This window comes from Aulonocara stuartgranti (assembly GCF_965226115.1).
Source record: "Aulonocara stuartgranti genome assembly, chromosome: 12".
In the NCBI taxonomy this organism is placed as follows: domain Eukaryota; kingdom Metazoa; phylum Chordata; class Actinopteri; order Cichliformes; family Cichlidae; genus Aulonocara; species Aulonocara stuartgranti.
Window position 1 is genome coordinate 7,602,890 of NC_138948.1, and position 16,102 is coordinate 7,618,991.

At 39.8% G+C, this 16,102-nt stretch overlaps 1 long non-coding RNA gene across 1 annotated transcript; it reads left to right on the forward strand.

Moving 5' to 3' along the window:
- The first annotated feature begins 8,211 nt into the window (after window positions 1-8,211).
- LOC309718187 lies at window positions 8,212-14,036 on the forward strand. Its single transcript, XR_014279906.1, has 3 exons — window positions 8,212-8,591; window positions 10,890-11,057; window positions 11,143-14,036. It is a non-coding gene; the product is annotated as an uncharacterized lncRNA (long non-coding RNA).
- The last annotated feature ends 2,066 nt before the right edge of the window (window positions 14,037-16,102 follow it).

Below are 16,102 nucleotides of genomic sequence, written 5' to 3' on the forward strand. Positions count from 1 at the left end.
GAGGCGCTGCTGCGCCTTCTTCACTGTTTTGTTTGTGTGTACTGACCACGTAAGATCCTCAGCCAGGTGTACGCCAAGGAACCGGAAGCTGCTCACTCTCTCCACAGCAGCGCCGTTGATGGTGATGGGGGTGTGTACTTCTCTGCACCTCCGGAAGTCCACTATCAACTCCTTTGTCTTTGCGACATTGAGGGTGAGATGGTTGTCTTGACACCAGTGGGTCAGGGCGCTGACCTCCTCCCTGTAAGCCGTCTCATCACCGTTGGTGATAAGACCCACCACTGTAGTGTCGTCCGCAAACTTCACAATGATGTTGGAGCTGTTAGTGGCTGTGCAGTCGTAGGTGTAGAGTGAGTACAGGAGAGGGCTCAGTACACACCCCTGTGGAGCACCAGTGTTCAGTGTGATGGGGGATGAGGTGATGCTGCCCAGTCTGACCACCTGGCGTCTGTCAGACAGGAAGCTAAGGATCCAGCTGCAGAGGGAGCTGCTCAGTCCTAGATCTTGCAGTTTCCTGTCCAGCTTCGAGGGAACGATGGTATTGAATGCTGAGCTGTAATCTTGCTTTATGGTGTTGATGAATACAGACAGTGCAACTGCTCTATTCAGTTGTTGTTTCATACGATACAATGTCCTACAAGATAGCTTGAAGTACTCTATCTATCTAGCTTTTCTTCTTTATTTTTTATTTTTTTGCTGTTCCTTCAGGCTACAAATTATTCTCACTCACCTAAAGGAAAGATTAGGCATCTAATAACCAGGTGCAGCTTGTACATGGCTACAGAGAGTCATAAGAGCAAACACCAGGCAGGAAACCATCTACCCACAGGACATCATTAGCACCACACTGAGACCAGATCTGCTTATCTCGTCCAGATCCATCAAGACGATCACAATGCTGGCACTCCCAATACGGTGGGAAGAGCACATTAAGGAAGATGCTAGTTCCAGACACTGGTGGACTAATGGTTGTAGAAAGCCTTTACAATAAGGTGTCTGCCATTAGGTTCACAGGGAGCTGAGATAAGCTGCCTGGCTCAGGTTTTATCTATTAAGTCAGCTTGCATGCTCTTTGTAACAAATTATGATTGCTTTTAACCTTTGAACCCAATCAGTCACTTATAGTGTTGTGTTATTTTCCTTGAACAAAGAGTAAAACGAAAAGAAATTAAATATGTCAGGGTTTTGGTTCAAATAGAGGGCATCATAGGTAAGGTAATCCATGGTATATGCTGTTCAGAAAGAGTAATGCAAACAGTGGTCTCTAGTGTTGAATCCACAGTTGTGACACCCATCCATCAATCCCAACCTCCTCCTTTTATAAACGGCGAGGCTTTAAAACAAATTCCCCGAACAGCCGTCTTTGCTTATCACGTTAATGTTATAAATACTAAGGCCACTAGAGGGCGTGTTCACAATGAAATGTAATAAACTGCTGGCACAATAATTGATTTATGGACTTGTTTTTTAATGGAGGACAGTTTGTATTCTAGATGTAAATAGCATCTCTGATATTTTATGCCATAAACACAAAGTAGATACTTCCGCTGCATATAAATAGCATAATTTCATGCCAACCATCATTACACGGCAGCATCATTAAACACTGCCTCAGTCAAACAGACCTCCCGAGACAACCTCAAGCCAAGGTTTGTAATGCCACACTGGTCATACTCTCAAGCCTCCAGCTGTCTCGGGTCTGGTGGTGAAAATTGGTGTCCTTGCATTGGAGTTTTATAACTGGACAGTGTTTGTTTTGTCCTACAAAAAATATATATGCATATATAGAGATTTTGTCTGAGAATTTTAGAGTGACATACTGACCTTCTACTAAACCGTGGTTCTCTTTATTGATGTTAGAGTGAATCATGTTTGACTCTCAGACACACATTTCTATTTTCACACAACATGTTATAATTCTGGTTTATTTCAGCACTCTAGGTGTCCTTGATGGAGATCCCTAGTGCAGACTAAGCCAGACATTTATAATGGTTCCTGCATCTCTACAACAATAGTGGAGAATGACAATGACATTATCAACAGAGCCACAGTGGCCACGTTAAGGGGAAAACAGCAGGCTGAAATAAAGTGGAATTCTCTGTAACCCATTAATTGAAAATGTTTTTAGAATGAGAACGATAATGACTCTGAGAGTGTAATGCTATCTTGGGAAACGCCGTCTGGAGTTGCTAGGATGCAAACATTTGTAAATGCAGTAAGGAGCATGGCAGAGCTGTTAATGTTACCCTGTTTCCTGTGGGGTAATAAACACACCATGGATGGACCATGCATATGGTTGTCAAATAATGCTGGGTTTGAAAATAATGCTACAAGTAGGTAATAAGCTAAATATCTAAGGTGTGTGGAATCTAGCTGTTGTTAGTGAAAATAACAGTGTTTGTGATTTTTCATCAGACTTAAAATTTATGGTCCCAAGGCTAACAAAAAATGCCATAATTTAGCCTTTTAAATGCTTATTTTTAAAATGTCATGAGCACAATGAAATCCAGGGCTTGGCATTCATGCTGTGCCCAGCTGGGTTGCAGAATTATTTTATGTGAGGGATTCAGTGAACATTTCTTCTACTCATGACACATGACGTAGCTTGTAGAAATATTATATTTTTGGGGAAGATTGCATCGCTGAGCTCCTAAATTCGCTGCTATGTTGTGTAAAACTGTAACCTCCTCAAACAAAAAACTCAAAATTGCTTGTATTGCTGTGTCACAATCCTCAAAAAATCTTAGATTAAGCACTGCAGCTTGATGTGCTTCCACTGTGAGAGATTATGCAACTGCATTTCACTCTCCGATGACTTAGACATATTCCTTTGCCATTATTCAAACTGTGGCAGATGGGAAGTGAAGTCATCAGCATGCGACGCCTCTAATGCCAGAGCCTGGTTGATGTATTCTGAGGCGGGATGTTGCTATAATCAGACCTAATGGAAACAGATGTTGTGTTCCATGGGACATGGCATCTCTAGCACAGCGTGCTGCCTGCCAGGCAGTTGGTTCATGAGAGACATCGTGCTGCTTTTCATCTTCACACTTCCTACACACCAGAAATAATCTTTTGGGACCAGTTGTAAATAACAACCTCACTCACTAACCGAGGCAAAGTGCAAGAGAGAAAGGATCCCAAATGCACGCACAAAGCTGTGTTCATGTGGTAATTTTCATGCATTTTTTTTAATGTGTTTATCTACTCTGCATGTGGAAGAACACAGAAAGAAGCAAATTGCTTTTTTCAATAGCCCTGACATAGCTGCACACAAAATTATCGAAAGGCCAACAGAGAGGCTAAACAATTTCCTGTCAAGTGCAAAAACAGTGGGTGCAAAAGTGGGGGGTGCGAGACAAAGAATATTATTATGCATAGACAGTATGTTGTTGAGGATTTTCTTTTTTTTTTTTTTTTCTTTTCTTTTCTAAATGACATCAGAAACAGCAGTATGCGACATTACGTGATGGCAGAGCTTCAGTTCATCCTTTGTCATTTTTTTTTTTTTTTTTTTTTTTTTTTTTAATAAATAGGACAGGGGGAATGAATGAGAGAGAGAGGGGGAGAAAAAGAAAGAAAACCAAAGGGGAGAAGAGACGGTGAGAAGGGGGGGGAAGAGAGACAAAAAAAAAAACAAAACTCCTGGGTCACCTGTATGGAGAAAAAAAACAAAAACAAACAAACAAACAAAAACAAACAGAGGAGACAGCAAACAACAAAGAGCAACATAATAATAGAGAAAACAAAGCACCATCACAATAAACTAGCTAGTCATAGATATCAGTATTTACTAAGTAATAAACGATATTGTGCAGCACGCAAGATAGACAGCGCACAGTGTGCTTTGAGGCAGCAGCCAAGAAAGCTTTAGTTGAGGATTTTCTAATCAGAAGTCATTTTGCACTCAGTCGTAATAAAGCTTATGGAAACCAAGGTATCATGTCATCATTTGGCAAATTTCTCTTTTAGCTTATATATCTCTGAAAGCATGGTGCATCTTTGTTACCGATTTACTAGCTCATGCTTACAGCAAATATGTAGCACCAAAAGGCTCCTATAGCTGCAACAAGAAGTCAGAATGGAGGAGTGTGTTACAACTGACCGTCGACAGGGCAATCAAACTGATGACATCCCAGCTCTGTCACGAACCATAAAGAAGGCAGAAATGGCAAGACAGAATCCATTATCCCTTCCTCTCCACTCCAAATGAGGCCTCTGCAAGCACTCAGAGCTCTCCTTAGTGCCTTGTGAAGACATCTCAGTCAATGGGCTTTAATCACATCCATTTTCCTTCCTTTTTTCCCCTCCATTAATAAAAAGGAGAAAATGCCTCAAGCTCAATCAAAGCTAATAACAGTGAAAGGAGCACCATGTCAATGTGGGTGGACAGACAGCATTTAGGGAGGTAAAGGGTCATAAGTTTATCATGATGCAATAACCTACAATGTTCTCATTAGAACCAAAGCCACATAGCATTTGTTTGTTGTTGTCATTGGATGAAGGAAAGTTAACTTTTGTTTTAGTTCAATTTTGACTTACTGAGTAAATATTTAACTACTAGATTTTTGGCTTGATTGCTAGTTGTTCACTAGTCTCTTAAGTAGTTTGCTTATCTCGCTTTAGTTGCTGGATACATTCAGACAGGATGATATGTTATAGGCCAGTTGCACTGTACACTTTAGACTGTTTAGACAGTCTAAACACAGTCTAAAGTGTAGACTGTGTTTAGACTGCTAACATCTGGAGAAGATCTTGAACAGCTCAACTAAACAAGCAAATATGTACTGATGACTTATTAAAATGAAAAACATGTTACACAGGTCCGCAGAGCTTATCACACATTTCTTTGTTACTGCAAGTGAACATTTCTTAGATTAGATTAGCTTAGTTCATCTTAGATTAGATTAGATTAGATTAGATTAGATTAGATTAGATTAGATGAAATTGTATTAATCCCTCAGGTGGGTTCCGGAAAATTCTTATCATATACATTACATATACTTCATTTATCCTGAAAATTAAAAATGACTGTTACAGCAGTAAAAACAGGAAAAAGGAAGCTCACATAAATGGGAAAAAAGGTGAGGACCTCAATAAATCTAAATCTAAATATGATACAGCACTGACCAAGACTGAGATGAGACAAGAAGGGTTTTTAATATTGTTCTTCTGGCAGCTGAGCTGAATAGGTTAAATTAAGGTTTGCTTAATATTGGTTTTGCTAATTATTTATTTTATTTATATTTTCTGCAGTCAAATGTTCTGAGCATCGTCTTCATTTTTATTAAAACCTCTCAGTATCAGCATGTGGGATCCACTTATTTTGGGCATCTGAAGGACTCGAGTATTACCACTATTTGCCATGGCAACGAAAGCAAAAGAGACAGAAAGAAAGCAAGTGACAAGATTCCCGATTAAAATAACTCTCTGCCCATGTCACAGTCCCCGTGTTTGACCATGTTTTGAGTTTGGTATCTTTATTTCATTTATCAAAGTCTGAATTTCTGTTTTGTTTTTTTCCTGTAAATAGTCCTGACCTTCCCCTCACTCTTCATCTTAGCATCTATGTAACTTATGCTCCTTATGACAATTTGTGTATTTCTCTTTGACTGTTGTTTTTGGACTATTGTTTACTGTCTGATTAAAGGTTTATTTTTGGTTATGTAGCCCACTTCGCCTGCATTTTCAATTCTAAGAACTATGACAACCCAAGGCTTAAAATATCAGCCCCACAGCATTGTGCTCATTTTTAAAATGGCACACCGCTGAGACAAAGCTGCATGATGGTCTTAATCAAACGCATTCATTTTTAATCTGTGCTCCTCAGTTACTGGGGCTGCATTTGATTAGTGCTCACTTATGAATTCCAATTGAACATGTGTTTGCCCCAATATCCCTGGCTTGTTGCATCGCACACAATTAGTTAGTATCTTCAGTGTTGTTTTGACTGGCTAACACACTGCAAATACACAAAACAGTACAAGCAAGTCATTAATCTGACAGTGCAGAGACGGCAATTAGGAAAAATGCCACAAAGTGAGAAAATCCAAGCAAATACAGAAACACCTCAGACTGAAGTGGCACGTGAAGTCAACTATCTGAAAAGGTGTTGATTTAAATATTTGAATCCTATTATTCCAAACAGTTTCTACTAACCACACTGTTTTTCTGTGTGATTCTGTTTTATGTGTTTTGTAGGGGTTTTTCAACTACACTGAAGCATTTTTTAAAGCCTCTGTGTTGGCAGAGGTGTGGATGTTTTCTTTGTTTGCCTGTGCCATGTCTGCCTGTGTTTTCAGCTTCAGCCTTCTTCTCAGGGCCGCTGCACCACTCACTTCTTATTTCGCGATTGGATCAGTTTGTTTGAACTCTCAAGCTCATCTTGAATTTGGTGAGAACAACACCTCAATTTTTTCTATTGCCAAGCAAACATGTGTTTCTGTGCAGCTGTGTGCCATTGTATTACTTGTTTTATGTTTTACCCCATTTTACCTGGAAGCCTAATTACAAAAGACACTTGACCAAGGTAGCGGAAACGCACAACATGACATAGAAAACTCCACAATAACAACAACAAAAATCAGCTATTTTTAAAACCAGAGGCCTTGAAGAAAAACAGCCACACACTGTTAGAAATATTGGGGGGGGGGAAGGGATAGCTCAGCAGGTAGAGTGGTGGCACCATGATCGGAAGGTCGGGGGTTCAATTCCCTGAAAAGCTACCCCGAGGTACTCCTGAGCAAGGTACCGTTCCTACACACTGCTCCCTGGGTGCCCAATACCTGCCCACTGCTTCACTGAGTGAATGGGTTAAATGCAGAGAGGAATTTCCCCACGGGGATCAATAAAGTACACTTTCTTCTTTCTATATTTTGATATTAAAGTGCTGTTCCTTTTAAGAGCAATGTAAATAGCCGGATACCATGCCTTGTTATATTGTACTCTTTTCAGTTAAGTCAAAATCCTGCTGTACTAGGTGTCCCTGCATTGGCTACACTATCTAGCCAAAAACTTCTCTCCAGAGCCACAATACATTTTTTGACAACATCTTGCATTCACAATGAGAAAGTTGGACTTTTCTCCAGCGTGTCCCAAAGATTCTCAATGGGGTTAATGTCTGGACTCTGTTGTGGCCAAACCATGTGTGAAAATGATGACTCGTTCTCCCTGAACCACTCTTTCACAATTTGAGCCAGATGAATCTTGGCTCTGTCATTTTGGAATATGTCTGTGCCATCACGGTAGAAAAAAGATCTACTGATGGAAAAACCTGGTCATTCAGCACATTAGGGCAGTCACCTGACCTGATTTTTTTTTTGCACACATGATGTTGCCAAAACTAAACCTGACCAGCTGAAGCAACCCCAGATTGTAACACTGGCTCCATAGGCTTGTATAACAGACACACGATGAGTGCATCAATCATGAGCTCCTCCTTCCTGTGCCATTTTCAACAGTGCTTCAGTGTAGAAATAAAAGAAAACTACAAAATACAGAAAACCTAACACTAAAACACCTAGCACTCTGAAAGAGGATAAATCTGGATTCATCAGATCTGTTTTCATACTTCCAGAGTCCCATCTTTATCCTCCCTTACAAAGCCCTGTTTTGCAGATTAGCTTCACTGTTAAGTGGTTTTCTTAAAGCCTGAGTTCTCTTTAGGTTTGCTTGTCAAAACTTTACTTTCACTTTTCAAAAAGCCACAATCATCTGTGTTGATTGTTTACAGTTTGATTTCACCAGACAATTTGGTGAGTCCTGACCACAATCATTTAAGATATTCTTCCTAACCAATTATCATCTTCCTCAAAGATGATAATTGGTGAAGCTGTGGGTGCATGAGTGAGGAGGACTAATGCGCCTTTCAAAGAAATAGTTTTTCACTTTAAAAAACAGTTTATAGAAACAGCAGTACAGTGCCAACAAAAGAGCTGGTACCATACTATAAAGCCTATATTATGCACACTACACTATACACTAAGATTTACTGAAGACAGCACTTGGAAACTATAACGCACAGTGTTGGGGAGTAACGGAATACATGTACCGCCGTTACGTATTTAGAATACAAAAATATGAGTAACTGTATTCCGTTACAGTTACCGTTTAAAAAGGTGGTATTCAGAATACAGTTACTTTCTTGAAATAAATGGATTACACTGCGGTACTTTCCTGTTTCATTTTGTCGCGGGTCAGGACTGTTTTGGGTTTTGTTTGACAGCTACGTTCTGTCGTTCCAGGCGGCAGCGTTACGGTTGCCATGGTTACAGGGCGACGCTCTCTCTCTCTTTCTGCGACTGTGTGTTTCCTGGGTGAGAGAGCGCCTTTTCGTTGTTGTTGTTGTGCTAAGCTAACAGGCAGAATGCTACAAGCATAGCTCTAAAGAATGTAGCATCATGGCCAGTGTAGTAGTAGTCCGTGCTGCAGGGAGAATGGACTGCCATACACGTTATGTGTCTGTGAGCGCGAGGAGGGAGAAAAAGGAGAGTGGAAAGGTACGAGTTGTCGTGGAGGAAAAACGGGAGCTGGAAGCATGTAAATATAATAATAACCACTGCAGCCAAGAAGAGTGCCTGACGAGCCCAGTTGTAAGTAAGCTATTAAGACTCGACTGTACACCGTGTTCGTGTTTTCCTCCGAAACAATAAGTTCCGTTGGAGCAGCCTTTCAACGCCTCTCTCTGTCTCTCACAAGAAAAGTTGACCCACACAACAAAGTAAAGCTATTTTTCGGCTATGAGCCGACAGGGACCCCGCCGTATTAGTCAGAGGTCCTTTTACTACAGTTCGGAGTCGCGGACCTTCAGTAATAGTAATAAATCACACAGCAATAGTACATTCACGTTGTTGTAAAAAGCACGATAATATATTAAGTAATCCAAAGTATTCAGAATACGTTACTCTCATTGAGTAACGTAACGGAATACGTTACAGAATACATTTTGGGGCATGTATTCTGTATTCTGTAACGGAATACATTTTAAAAGTAACCTTCCCAACACTGATAACGCAATATCTCAGATCTGGTAAATTTAATAGTACTTTAACAGGGAAATTTGTTACAGTGCCTCCTTAACTATTATTAGTGTAAATAAATTTAGTTAATACTCACTATGCTTGACTAAATATACCAAAATGGTACTAAATGTACCAAAGGCAGACTTAGATATGAAGGCAAACATTACTTAAAGAAGATACTACACCCAGCAGCCATTTTTTTTTGTCTCAGAAAGAGCAACAAAAAATTCTTGCAGGCAGAATCACCTAGTCACGAAACAGAAAAGATAAATCACTTCATTTTATCCTCTTTTTTTGTATGAAGTAGACAAATGTGACACAGCTAGTTAGTTATTGAGCTTCAGAAGTGCTGGCTGGGAGCTGATGAATTGTATTTTCTTTGGGCAGAGTCGTGCTAGCTGTTTCTCAATTTTTCTAGTATGTGCCTTATAATAAACAAACAGAGTTGCATCAGTGTTCTCATCTTTGCAAAAAAGAAAAGGAACAGGAACAAAAAAAACAAGTTTATTTCAAGGGTGTGAAGACACTTATATCCACACCTAACAAACCTCAGGAAAAGGATGAGCCCTGTTTGTTTTCAGTCCTTTCCTTTCAGTCCTGTAGCAAAAATAAAACACCATTCAAAAGGGAGATATATTGTACATCATCAGCATCTTCCATATGCCTACCTGCCTCCCACAAGGCAAGGCGTAATCTATCTTTTCAAGGTAAGGACCTCACTTGATGTGATGGAGCACCTTGAGGAAGCCTATGAATGCAAAAATTGCATGAAAACGGTTATATACTTACAGATGACAGTGAGGTCCATAGCAGTGAGGTCCATAACAGCCTCTGTGCTTTCCTTTACGTCTGAATGCTTCTGAATAAAATGTGAAGAAAGCTGAAATGCTTCTAAAGAGGTTACAGCAGGAGCAAGGTTTTGACTCCTTTAAGGACCTTGTGTAGAGATGGCTTACTCTTTTCAAAAAAATATCATCAGTGCAAGAGTGATCCCACTTTTCCAACTTCAATGTCAAAGTCGGTGTGAAGGGTGTTGCTTAGAGCCGAGAAGCCATTATTAGACATACTGTTGAAACGGCAACATTTTAATAGCATCCGTTCACAAGGTTGCTGTGAGGACAATATAGAATAGGAAAAAAAATTGCTATCAATGGTGTCAGAAATGATTTCAGATCTATACAGTAACACCAATCATTGACAGACGTCTCCATACATGAAGTGACCTTGAAATAGCAAAAAGTCAAGGCGACCTTAGACAGTCCTTACACACAAGCTTTTTGTTATCTCCAGCAGCGTCTACCTCAGAATATCAGTTTTAAAGGCATAACACATGACACGTTTTCAACAAATACATATCACATCACTTCCATTTTCCTGTCACAGGGTATATTATGCCCTTTGCATTTGATTCCTAAACTTTTTATTAGTCTCTCACCTGTTAAATTATTCAAGTCAAAATGATAGTGTCTCTGTGCCTCACACAGTCTTCAGTAATTTATTTTGGTAGTAAAAGGGAAGCCGATTGGTTGTAGATGTGCTGAAAATACCTACAAAGCAGGACTATAAAGGCTAGAATCAGTTGCTAAGCTGATCTAATCAAGTTTATTTATAGAGCATATTTCAAAATACAGAATCTTAGCACTTTACTGCTATTGAAAGACACTCAGCAGCCAAATGTAAAGTAGACAACCTGGCAATATGAACAGTAAGCATAAAATAATTATTCAGCCATTTCTTCCTAATTATTAAGATAAAAGATTAAATGTCTCTTAAGATATAATTTGAAAATGAAGAGCAGACCTAATAGGAAATGGTAACTAGTTCCAAAGTTGGAATTGATAAGGCACAGTTATTTTCATTTGTAACTAGAATTTGAAGATCACCAGATACATCTGGTTTAACGATGTGGCCGAGATGTGGAAGTACCTCAGGGTAGCTGTTCAGGGGAATCGAAACCCTGACCTTACGATCATGGGGCCACCACTCTACCTACTGAGCTATCCCTGAAACCTGAAACCAAGATGAAGATTAGGAACAGTGAGTATATGGATAAACAGATAACATAGCTATGATGGTATCAAGGGTGCTGATTTTTTATCTTTGCTGTTTTGTTTTCCCACAGGGCATAGCTGAATTGCTGGGGAAAAACAAAAACCCAGGAGGGATTTCTTTAAAGTGATTATGACCACTCCAGCACTTGTCTGCATTTTGTCACTGGTAGTTCCTGCAACAGTGAAAAAAATCTCCCTTATGGGGATTGCCTGTCATTCTTTCACCTTTTTTGTACAAACTATCTGTTCTGGCCTTGGCTTTACTTATTTTCTGCACTCATCCTGCTTTGATTGTCTATGTATGCAGTGTGACAACAACCTGAGCAGGTCAGGAGGTTTCCACCTCTCCTTTATAAAAGACATTTTCACACATGAACTCCTGACAATGTCGTCAGAATCAGCTTGGGGTTTTCGCACATCTAGCACACAGGCGGGAGATAATTTAATTCAGACATGTTGCTAGTACTAGAAAAATAATTCCTTTTATTTAAGCTGGGGCAATGCATGGGTAGAGCGTGCAAAAACATGACACCTATTAACCCAACAACCTGTGATATTCTCTGTGCTATAATCAATTATTGTCAGATTTGAGTGCATCAGAAGCATTTTTTTGCACATCCACCTTTGTTGGGTAATGTATAGACATATTGAGAGCCATGTAGCACGTGTGCTGTAACAGCAATGTGAAAAAATCTTTTGAACTAGCCGCTTTAATGTCAGAAGAAAACATTCAGAAAAATGTTAGATTAAGTTAAAAACAAAAAAATGTATATCTCTTCAGAATGTGCCTAATGAATCCAACTACTCTACTGAAATAAATTAGCAATATCCATCCATTCATTCATCTTCTTCCGCTTATCCGGGGCTGGGTTGCAGGAGCAGCAGCCTAAGCAGAGAAGCCCAAACCTCCCTCTCCCCAGCCACCTCATCCAGTTTGTCCTGGGGAACAGGCCAGTCGAGAGATATAATCTCTCCAGCGTGTCCTGGGTCTGCCCCGGGGCCTCCTCCCAGTGGGACATGCCTGGAAAACCTCACCAAGGAGGTGCCCAGAAGGCATCCTTGTCAAATGCCCGAACCACCTCAACTGGCTACATTCGATGTGGAGCAGCGACTCCACTCCAAGCCCCACCCAGATGGCTAAAGTTCTCACCCTATCTCTAAGGTAGAGGCCAGCAACCTTTTGGAGGGAGCTCATTGCTATTGTTTGTATCCGCGATCTCGTTCTTTCGGTCACTACCCACAGCTCGTGACCATAGGTCCAAATCCAATCCATTAAAAGTAAAAGACTTGCATTCAAATTTTGACATAAAAAGAAAAATTTCTCATGGGTATCAATGATGTGCTTAAATCATAATCACTCAAATGTGAGTTTCATAAAGTTGTACTAAACTGGTGAAATTGTACTATTAAATACATTAGTTGCTACACTGAACTTTTCAGTTTGGTAATTTCCTTTTGCAGTGTTAGAAAATATCTTATCTCAACCTCTAACAGTAAATCCACTATCAAAATTAAAGAAAAGGCTGCAAGACACAAGTGATAGGCATAAAAGACGATAATGAAACTATCATTGCTAATAGAAGGCCATGAGGGAAAAGAATATAGAGAAAAGTTTAATCTTATATAAGATTAAATTTTCCTGACTCTGATAAGTAGAAGAAACAGGCAACATCCAACAGTAATACCGGCAAAAGATTAATGAACCTCTCAATACATAAACTTCTTATCTAACATGGAGAATACCCTGTCCAAAGCTCACACACTAACCTTGGAGAAAGGTGTTTGTCAGCACTTCCTTACATACTTTGTTTTTTGTCTAATATCAAAAGAGCAGCTAAACACAACTGTGTGTAAAAACAACCTATCACCTGATTTTCAAATGAGCAATAGCCGCTTAGTGTTTAAAACGAATAATGTTGCGAAATGCAGTGAGGCTTCAGTGAGGCTCCAACTCTGTCCCATAACCTGGAGTCAAATATCAACAGTCAAATGAGAAGCTTGTACTGTAAATGAATTTTGCTCCCACTGCAGACCTGCAGGAGAGTGATAAACTGGGGGAACAGACATAGACGCGCACTCACATATACACACATATACAGGGTTGTTGAGGACCTACCGTCCTCTCCTCTGAACACCGGAGGCAAATCTAAGTCTGCCTGGATCCTACTCAATTCCCACCAGATAGAGCAGAGCGAGATGAAACTCTCCTCCCTGTAGTCATGTATCTCAATGCTAACATGCAGTGGAGCAAATGCTCAAATTAGAAGGCAGAGGATAAAAGTGGGAATTTGGTGCTGAAGCTGGGGCTGGTGGGAGATTGCGTGGAGGATTTTGTATTGATGCCCTATGTGAATTTTCATGCATAGGTACAAGCAATAACAACCAAAGAGTATTACAGCTCCAGTGAGACTTACCAACAAACCCTAACCACAGTTAGTGTTGTAATGGCTTCTGGACATGGAAAGCTGGAGATATTCCTTTTGTTTTGTGCATGGTGAGTGTGAGCAGGTGTTTTACACACTCTGGTGAATAGATGGGGTACATGAGGAAAATTGATCCATCACCGGAGAAGTGTCTACGTGCTTAAGTGCACCCACTCGTTCCCTTGCTTACTCAGCATATTGATTTAAAACAGAATAAACAGCCACCTGCAGTGAAAGCTTGCGACTGATACATTCCCAGAAAGCAAGAGATGAGCAATTTGAAAGTCATAAATGTGGACAAGAAGGGGTAAGAGCTGCTCCTTGGTTAAATATGAAGATTATAAGGTAGATGAATGGACCATCAACTCATCACTTAAGTGTGAAATCTATTTAACATGGAATACGTGCGAAAAAAAAAGAAAAAAAACAAAACACTGGAGTAAACTACTCTGATCAGTTAAGAAAATCAGTTCAGGCAGACACAGAGTAATAATCACATTTTAAATATGATAAATTGGAAACTGTCATTTTAGGTCATAATTGTTTATGTGGTGATTTCATTACATTACAATTATTTTGTTCTGTTTTATCTTCTTGTAGTTTTTCTTCAGTATGTTGATGTTTTAGAAATCTTTGTCAAAATGGTTACAAAATATCTATGATGTGATCTACAAGTGTACAATAAAATGTAACACTGATTTTATGTGGACCATTTGAGGGATCATAAATGCATACTCCAATCCACACACAAATACAAAGCAATTTGATCACATGGTAAACTATTTTACAAATGCGTTCATCCAAACCTGAATAACTAGCAGTCATTTATGCACTTGAACATTTTAAGTTCAACTTCAAAAATTTGATCATTTTGTCACCACTTCACCCAAAAACATAGATTTACCAATTACAAACACTACAGAGTAGCCCATTAAGGTTAATACATTGTTTAAATAAGCTGCTGCTACAAGCTGTATGTGGTTCTGCTTTGAAAAGTCAGTCAGTGCGTAGCTTACCATGGTTGTACTGTACATCCTCTGAAGTAAGTATATGCTAACTAATGTGTGCCCCAGTGAGGCACGGTATTTAAGTTACTTTAACCTTGCCACAAGATTGAAGTGCAGTCTATTTATTTAGAAGAAAGAAACATCCATTTTATTTGAAAAAACTCTGTAATACTGTGGAAGCCCAGATGTCCCAATTTCCACTGGGACTTGAACATAGCATGCATTTGTGGACCTCTTGAAGGTCTTTTTCATTTCAATATAAAATGGATATAAATTCCTCACTAGACAACAAGCATCCACGCACTCATGCCCCTAACTCTAAAGGAGTCAATCAGAGAGAAGGGTTTTGGGCTACAAATGTTGGATTTGACCTGATTGTGACCCTAGAATTACACTCTGTGAGAGAGTACACCGATTTCGCACACCACTCCTGAAATACCCTGCACTTATTTTCATACAGTAAACTAGTGGAATAGTTATGGAATAATTCTTTATAGTAGCTATGACCTTTTTTTACTGTGACCAAACTGAAAAACAAAACCCTGAAATTTCGATAGCAGATGAAAAAACAGGAGCACTTGTGTCATTTAATTGTTTACCTATTCCTTAATTACTTTCATGTAGTATGAATGCCCATGGGGAAGGTCTTTATTGGTAGGAAAACGTTAAAAAACACTTATAAAACTTAGTCTAAAACTTGTGCCCTCCTTCGCATTTTCCAGTGAGCTGGATGGTAGTCTTTACTGGGCCGATTTTTGCCCCCGGGCCTGTATTTAACACCCCCGCACTACAGTAATAGCTGTCTTTAGGGACGTGTCTATAGAAGAAATATGTGCAGCAGGACTTCACTTTTGACCTTTGCAAGGTTTTATAATTTGGTTGACCCTGCACCATTTCTTGCTGACCTTTTCCTGCGTGTGGGGCCACATAGGACTTCGTAGTGTAAAAGATGGTTGTTCAGATGAGGTTATTTGGCAATACGGGAGTCTGCATATACCCACAGTGAGACACCAAAATGAATATTTGAAAAAGAACTACAGGAAATGTCAAATACACCAAGAAGGCTATGTACTCTGCCCCTGATTGCTGATCACTTTAAATGAGCTGTATGCGATGCCACGCTTAAAATAAACCCAAGCCCTGTAAATCTCACATTAAGTGCCTGAGTGTATGTTATTGTGGCTTTAACCAAAAGTCAGACATGCAGTGCAATAAAGGGAGCAGACAGGCATCACATTCACTATCAGCTCATTTCATGTCCCTGCAAGAGACTGAGCAATCACACCTGACGGGCTTGTGGACAACAAGCCCTTTCAGATGAGCCTTGCATTTTGTGCAGCATGGCAAAAGTGTAATTGCCCTCCTTGTCAGACAGTGTCATTAAGTCAGGCAAAGTGAAACATGCCATCCGGTTAAAGTGATAGGACACACAAGAGGGAAGAGGCAGACTGGTTGGCTAACAGAGATCTGTGCTGAATGCCAAATAATTCAGCTGTTTACAAAGTGTAAGGATGGCTGAGAGTCACTCTGTGAGAGGACTGGAACCGGGAGGTGACACGGTCACATTGATTATTTGGATACATCGGCAAGTTGATGTGAAA